Below are 8,306 nucleotides of genomic sequence, written 5' to 3' on the forward strand. Positions count from 1 at the left end.
GGATAAATGATTTGCATTTTACGCAGGGTCTCAAAGTTTTTGGATACAGGGTTTTACTCTATGATGTGATTTTATCTGAGCATATTTTGTACTTAAACATGTTCAACATAAACATAAAACTTAAAGTACAAGTTTGTGCAAGTATTACACGAAGTGCAAGTCACACTGTTCTTTCACCATGAAAGTGCATTCCGAATGCTATGTTTGGTACACTGTGTTTTCGTGAAATGCGTCATTTTACACATTCAATTCGACTTTCATTTTTTCATGAATATGCCACATTATTGTTTCCTAGTTCAATTGTAGCAAACCATTTGTATCGCTAGACAAATTTTCCCCAGCTTGGTCTTTGCTCATTAGTCTTTGCACATATTGGACAACAAAGAACACTTCACAGTACAGTAGCTTCACATTTGGAGGCATAACAAATCTAAATGGAATTCAGCTGGCAATACAGAGGATATTAATAAAGAATAAGGGTTTCTTCTCTTCAGCCATTTTTTTTTGTGTAATACATGCACATATAGCATAGCAGTAGAGATGACAAAATACTCTCCAAATTGTCTCACATCCCCTTTGGTGCAACATGACAATTTCATGGCGCCTTGATGATAATATATACAGTCAGCAAACATTTTGGGCCAATGGAGAAAACCGTTTAATACCTGTAAGTATTTACTTTCTTGTAAAAGCCCTATATAACATTAGCATACATACATAAACATAAGTACAATAAAAAGTCATTCTGAGAAGATAATTGATATCTTGGAGAAAAGGTTATTGATATCTTGTTGTTGCTTGCTCCTTAGGGTTTCAGGCTGGGTGTTTTGTAAAATCCCTTTGTGACAACTGCTGATGTAAAAATGGCTTAATAAATAAATTTGATTGATTGATTGCTAAAAGAAACTGGGTTGAAGTTGAAAATGTGGCGGAAGACCCAGAAATATGTTAGCATTTGGTGAAAAAACGACTTCCTTTAATGAAATACTGTACAGTGAAATTTTGCGCATCTGGCAGAGTTATCTGTCACCAAAGTAAACAGCATGATAACCCAAAAAGGATAACAATTTCACATTATTTGGAGCAGAATTATAAACGTAAGCTGAAGTATTAGATGGGCCTCCTCAGCTGGGAGGGAGGCCGAGGCAGAATGCTGACGATGGGACGCAGTGACGACAAGTGTGAACGAAGATCGGTACACGGAAAGACAAGGGGCAACCAGAAGGTGTACGGGCGCTAGCCTGTTGTGGAAGGCGGACATTAATCATCACTATACCGACGTGGCAACAGACATTTTTATCTGTACTGGCCGTGGGGACCAGCGACCTGCACAGAACAGTTTAAACCTCAAGATTATTGTGTTATATTAATACATGTCGGTATCGCCAGGGAGGGACATAACAGGCTGGCAGGAAGGTCTAAGGGTGGTACACCGTCCACAACGATTGCATGGGGGGGGGGGGTTAAATTGCTGTGAATATACTAATGAAGTATACTAATAAATTGCAGTGAATATACTAATGAAGTGTAACATGTAGCTTCCTTTGCCAGTGGTTGAATTGTGGTGAAACCATCACTGTGCCTTTGATGAACTTTGACAAGAATGTATGATGAGATGTTTGCTGTGATGTTTCCTGTGAGGTTGCTGTGAATATTTATGCATTTATTCTTGTGAACATGGTTTGTGGTTTGCTGGGTGGATTTATTCCCCGAAGGGTTGTACCATTTGGGTGGAGTTTAACTTACTGCGGCTGTTTATCTATTTGGTCGGTGAATGTCTAGTCCCTTGGTGTTATCTTTTATGTGCATATATGAAATTATAATAAAGTAAGTTGTCCTGTGCACAGCCTAAGTCTGTCCTGTGCTTCCTTACAGTGGGCATGCCAACATAGCCTTTGAGGGGAGTAACTATACCGGGTAAAGGGGTTGTGGTTGTTGAAGATCAACATTTGCCTGCAAAGTATGGTATTTTGGGGATGAATGTGATTACCCATTGCTGGGAGGCCCTTTTCCAAATGAAGCACCCCAGTACCGCTGTTTTTAAGTCTGCTTTACCTAGACGTGCAGCCTGGAGTGCAGACTTTCAAATGTGCCAGCAGGTTCAAGCAAAAGCACAAGAGGACTGCATCACAGGGACAGCAGTCCACAAATGTTCACCATCAAATTTAACTGAACTTGAGCAGTTCTGCAAAGAAGAGTGGTTCAAATATTGCAACGTCTAGATGTGCAAAGTTAGTAGAGACATATCCCAACAGACTAAAGGCTGTAATTAAAGCAAAAGGTGGTTCAACAAAATAAGGGGGTGATCCTTTTTCCAAGACAGTGATTATGTTTTATAAATTCTGACATTCTGACATGTTGGTGTTATATCTTTCACTTGGGTGTTATATGTTGCAGTGAGTAAATACAGCTAATAATTGTGCCAACAGTTGTTGCCTTCTCACCAAGCTGCTTGCCTATTGTCCTGTAGCCCATCCCAGCCCTGTTCAGGTCTACAATTTTATCCCTGATGTCCTTACACAGCTCTCTGGTCTTGGCCATTGTGGAGAGCTTGGAGTCTGTTTGATTGAGTGTGTGGACAGGTGTTTTTTATACAGGTAACAAGTTCAAACAGGTGCAGTTAATACAGGTAATGAGTGGAGAACAGGAGGGCTTCTTAAAGAACAACTAACAGGTCTGTGAGAGACGGAACTCTTACTGGTTGTTAGGTGATCAAATACTTATGTCATGCAATAAAATGCTAATTAATTATTTAATCATGCAATGTGATTTTCTCACAGTTCTGAGTCTCTCACAGTTGAAGTGTACCTATGATAAAAAGTACAGACCTCTACATGCTTTGTAAGTAGGAAAACCTGCAAAATCGGCAGTGTATCAAATACATCTCCCCACTTTATGTTCAGAGTACTTGTAGTCCTACTGTAAAAGTCCCAACAAGGATGAAGAAGATTTGGTAATGATTTGGATCTCATTAAAGGTCTTCTCCATTCTGACAGGCTTTGAACAAGTTATAGGCACAGTAAAGCATAACTCCTTGAATAAGTTTGTTGATGCAACATTAGTAAACCTCTAGTGCCTGATATCTGACACATTAGCTTTCCTCTAAGAAGCACTGTGTCAAAGCAAATGCTCATTAAATTTAGGCTTGCTTTGCAGAAGACGTAATGCAGCTCTTGCCTTACTTTTGTTAAGCCTAAAATGTTATACCTAATTCAGAGTCAGTTTAATCTTTTCTTGAACACTGGGCCACTCAGGGCCTGAGCGGAACCCAAAAGCAGACAAGGACAAGAAGTGACAGAGAATGGTGGTTTAATGGTCAAACAGAAAAGCGTATAAGGTGAGTATGGACGGAGTTCTGGCAGGGAGAATGGCGTGCAGATGGATGCAGGTGTCCAGGTAGACAGGAAGTTGAATGCAGGTTAGGGCGTGGTAGCTGATCCGGTTTTAGAGGCGAAATCCAGGTAAGAGTTCGGAGATGTGGAATCCTGTGACAGAGCGGAAAACAGGGTGAGACAAAACACAAACAAGCAGGTAAGTGGAACTAAGCAAAACCTCATGCAAGGTATGACTTAACGATGAGGCAGGGACGAGACGTCAGGGCTCCGCTTAAGTGCTGCCGGTAAGTGGTGGAATCGGAAACAGGTGCGTGATTACCAAGGGGAAACAGCTGGCACCGGCATCACCCAAGAGTTGAAGCCACCCCCCCTTAATAGGTTGCCAGGACGACCAAGACAGAGACCCATAAACAGAAGTAAACTGACATCCACACACACAATCACGGGGGAGGGATCGTGACAAACACAGCCTCTGAAAAGGTATTGTTATCATGGAGCCTTCTGAATGGCAAAGACTGAAAGCATAGTTCAGTGTAAACATGCTGTTGGTATGCTTGTAAATCTGTACTTCAACTCAGGACTTCATACTATCTTAACACCTGCTCTCAGACTTCCAGTCGGTAAGTTTTGAAATACTTCTCGGCAGATTCCTTCTGGACTGCGTCTTGAAAAGCACTTTCTAAAAAGAGCCTTTCACATTTCAAGAAATATCCACAACGGTGGGGCAGTTGTGATGGTAATTCCATGTATCGACACTCGGAGTAAGGGACACAGAAGAGAGCATGAGGACCAAGCACAGGGGAGAGGGGGGAGGACTAAGAGGACATGGGGAAAGTTCAATCAAAGGTGAGAAAGGGAGAGAGAATAGAGGAGCAGGGTAAGAGGGGTCAATTGTGGATGGTGATAATGAGTTAGTAATTAAAAGGAAGGTGGCCTAGGGGACCGAGCAGGCCTTTTCATTAAAATAAACACATTGATAAGCATGAAATAGTTTTGATTGGTTCCAGGAGCAGGACTATTTAGAAGTCCATCAAATGCTATGTTACATTTATAAACTAAAAATGTAAATACTTGTTTCCTAAAGATGTTAAATACTGTAAGTTTTCAGTAATGTGACAATGCCCATTACTTGTAATTGCAGGTGGAATCCAGTAGGAATGCATTACAGTATGTCCTGCTGGGAGAATGGCAAACAATTTTAACAAAATACTTCTAGCATCCGAAAATGTTACTTTTACAAAATGCCAAGATGTGTTATTGAAGTAATAAAGAACATTGTAAAAACTGGATTGTTATTGATTTGTTATCGGAACATTGTTATTGACTTGTGTTCTCCAAACCACTAAAATCTTTTAGGGTGTTTTAAGGCCATACCAAAGGGGGTCAACCACATGTTTTGTTGGCATGGCACTATATCAGGTTTAGTTCAACATAAAATGATATGAGTTCATTTTATAAGTCATTTTTCAAACTTCTTGACCAAATCAAAACCAATCGTGTTTTTTCAGGGATAATTAGAACATTCTACTTTTCCTCACTGCCCAGGAAGTCATTTATTTGTCCAGTGACTTATTCTGAAACGTAAGCTTCATGAATGAGGTCCAAGAGCATAGCCACAAGCAAAACTTCTCAGAAAGGAAAGAAATCATCCAATCAATCAAAAATGTGGAAAACCGAGGAAGAAAAATACTTCCAAGTAAATATGTATTTCCGTAATTACATGCTTTTGACTGTCAAAATCAGGAAACGGGTAATGACATTATATGAAGCCAGGGCTTTAATATTCCCTGCAAAAAAAAAAAATTCCTTTAAGAACATCATGTTTCAAGATACTCCTGCTGTGAAGTATCAAAGCTTCCCTGCCACCATGGTTAGTTAGGATTGATATTTTATTCATTTAGCAGACACTTTTATCCACAGTTTTGCTTTCATATTAAGATTGTTAGGAGAGAGAACAACATCTTAATTGTTTTGAGTACATTTTGTTCCTAATACATCAAAGCCAATTCTGACAGATAAGGTGCAGAAGGGATTAAAGGCACAAGCAGGACGTGGACATAACCACGTACACCAAACAATGACGGACCCCAAAGACTAGGACAGAAGGCACTTAAAAAGGGGCAAATGAGACACAGGGGAAACAGACTACACAGAACCAAAAGTCACTGAACTTAGACATGCAAGAGCCAGCACTGCGTCCCCGCCTCAGAAAAGGAAGGAGGTGGCAACCCTCCACTTGGTCCATCCTCGGACTTGTCACTGGGCAGACTGCAGGCCTGGCCAGCCCTCTAGTGGGTAACGGTCGGGGTACTCTTCCTCGGAATTAGAATTCGGCCATCCGAGGGGCTCCCCTTCCTCCGACATCTTCTGCCCCCTTGTCATGTCAGTCATTCTAGAATGTTTTTGAGGTAGCAGGACACAGAACCTGGGGCTGTGCATCTTTTGTTGGTTTGGGTTCATTGTATTCTGGGTTTTAAATAGCATGTTTTTGTTTAGAGAAAGGATCAATGAACAGATATACAATACCAATGAAATAGGAAAACTGTGCTATGTTTGAAATGGTCCTTCCTGGGTTGCTCATTACTTCACACTGCAAGCTTAACCCAGGTCCTAAAAAAGTGCTTTTCCCATCATTTCCTATGCCACAGGTTGTTATTTGATGTCATTTTGAGTCTTGTAACTATAACAGCTATAATCTAGCCCAGATTTTGGAAGACAAGAATTACTGTTATTGGCACACAGCCAACATATTTGTAAAAATCATTCATGATTACAGACCTAAAATGTAATTACAAACATGTATTTTGTTGTTTTAGTTAATATTTAGAATGTGTCCTTTTCATGTTAAGATGTGACAGCTAACAGAGAATTCGTTAGATTTAATAAAAGTTGTTTTTAGCGATAATGCAGTGGATTGTTGATTATGACATGAAAATAATATTGGAGATGACATCCACACAATTATTTCCCCCACATTTACCTTAAAGTGTGAAATACACAGATGAGAAATAGCTTTAAGGTAGTGACATTATGTTGGGGTCAGGGGGGAGATTCTTCTCCCAACCCCCTGCAACATTCCCCATGCATTGCCATGATATTTCCAGTGTTAAGTGGAGTTCCTTTTACCTCTAGCGCAGCTACGTCAGCTCAGACCAAACTGTCTAAATGCAGACAAATCCGATTTGGTCACTTGTAAATACTGTTCGAGCAGTCAGTAATCCAAATTGCATTTCAAACAATTACGCAGCTTGCAACCTCTCAAACATTTCTCCCAGAGATTGTTTTAATAGCTATTGTTTATGTGAGTAAGCTATAAAGTAAGCATAGAGAAATTAATATTGTTAGCTTATTAAACATTTGACAGACTTTCTAAGACACTTCCTGAAAGATTGTGTTTAGGTATTTATGAAATTCCTCACCCTCATTTTAGCAAGAATGTGCCAAAGGCTACACATACAAGAAGCTGCTCCTTGGAGAAATGTGTGTTTCCATACTGATGGTGAATACTGCAACGCCCCCCCCTTTTTTTTTTATCCACACTGTCACATAATCCATAATTATCACGTGGTCCTACCGATTCATTCTATTTGACTTCGGCTGCTTTGATAGCTAATCGCACAGCGACACAATCTATGAAATATGAAAAGGCTGTTTAAGTCCCAGCCCTCACCTTTGGCAGTTTCCCATGACAATATATACATACTGTTTAATCCTTTTCAGAGAGAAGTGCGTCAATACAATTTGAGTACACACTTCTACTTAATCCATCCTGTTATGGAAATACGGTAGCCTCGGGTTATGACATACGTACCTTGGATAAGATGACTGAATGATTGTGAGTGTGTTTCCGTGTGTGTATGTGTCTATTCTGCCTGTTTCACTTATCCCCTCTAAGCATGAAATGAAATAGAATGTCCTTTATACTGTAAGCCTCACGATCTGCGCTCTAATTCTTCCTTAACCCAGCAGGCTCCCACTTATCTTTCCAGATACAATATATAGCCAGGTCTATAATTAACCATTAAGAGGCTTAGACCCAAGCGTGGTGCCAGGGGTTTTTCTCTTCCGGTGCTAAGGGGGACCTTGACCAATATGTGGGGTGGGGGGGCTAAGAAAATAGTAGATTAATGACTTCAGAGTTATAAGTTCTTGTTTTTGAAACCCTTGAGGGGGCTGAACTGGGGCTAAGCATATTTGTGACATGGCCATAGCCCCCCCCAGCCCCGGTGTACTGTCGGGCCTGCTTTTACAGCAAACAATTGTCTGTGTGTGTGTATTTATATGTTTTAGGTGTTGGTAATAGATTTACGTCATCTTGTTCTGATGAAAGAAAAATGACTTATCTTATGTTCTAGCTGTGCGAATGCATTCCCCTACCAGCAAATGTCTACAATGACATGATGTGAACTCATTGTGTGCAAAAATATTGGTTTCACATTGGGCCTTTGTTCATCAGCTTCACTCTGGCCCCAAGGACATCCCCTCACATTAACAGAAATATGCCCACAATTTTAGTGCATCTGGCCAATGAATTCAGAAAGACTTAGTTCTTACTGTCATACATGCTTTTGTGTCACCATAGAAACCTACATTACTCGCATGCAAGTAGTTCAGTCTTTTTATAGACTTAATCATGTACAAATGTCCACTTGGTAGACATCACACAACACAAGAAAAACTGTGAAGAAATCTTCAACAATTGTTTAAAAATAGTACTTGTGAACCTACTATAGAACTATAAAGTTCCCAAACCTTGCAGGATGCATTTCTTTTAAACCACAGCCCCTATACAGCTCCAGAAAAAATTAAGAGACACATGCACCTTTTTCTTTACTTTCCAAAAAAGGTTTTGAGTGTGGAACAGAAGGTTTAAAATTAAGAGACCACCACCATTGAATGCTTCTCTTCCTCAATCAAAACTTTCCTTTTCAACTTTTTTGGAAAGGAAAGAAAAAGGTGCAGTGGTTTCTT

At 40.1% G+C, this 8,306-nt stretch overlaps 1 long non-coding RNA gene across 1 annotated transcript; it reads right to left on the minus strand.

Moving 5' to 3' along the window:
• Positions 1 to 3,292: 3,292 nt before the first annotated feature.
• LOC105013933 lies at positions 3,293 to 7,286 on the minus strand. Its single transcript, XR_828277.3, has 3 exons — positions 7,147 to 7,286; positions 5,507 to 5,801; positions 3,293 to 3,485 (listed from the first exon to the last, which is right to left on the minus strand). It is a non-coding gene; the product is annotated as an uncharacterized LOC105013933 (long non-coding RNA).
• Between the last annotated feature and the right edge of the window lie 1,020 nt (positions 7,287 to 8,306).

Source organism: Esox lucius, chromosome 12 (assembly GCF_011004845.1).
Source record: "Esox lucius isolate fEsoLuc1 chromosome 12, fEsoLuc1.pri, whole genome shotgun sequence".
Lineage (NCBI taxonomy): Eukaryota > Metazoa > Chordata > Actinopteri > Esociformes > Esocidae > Esox > Esox lucius.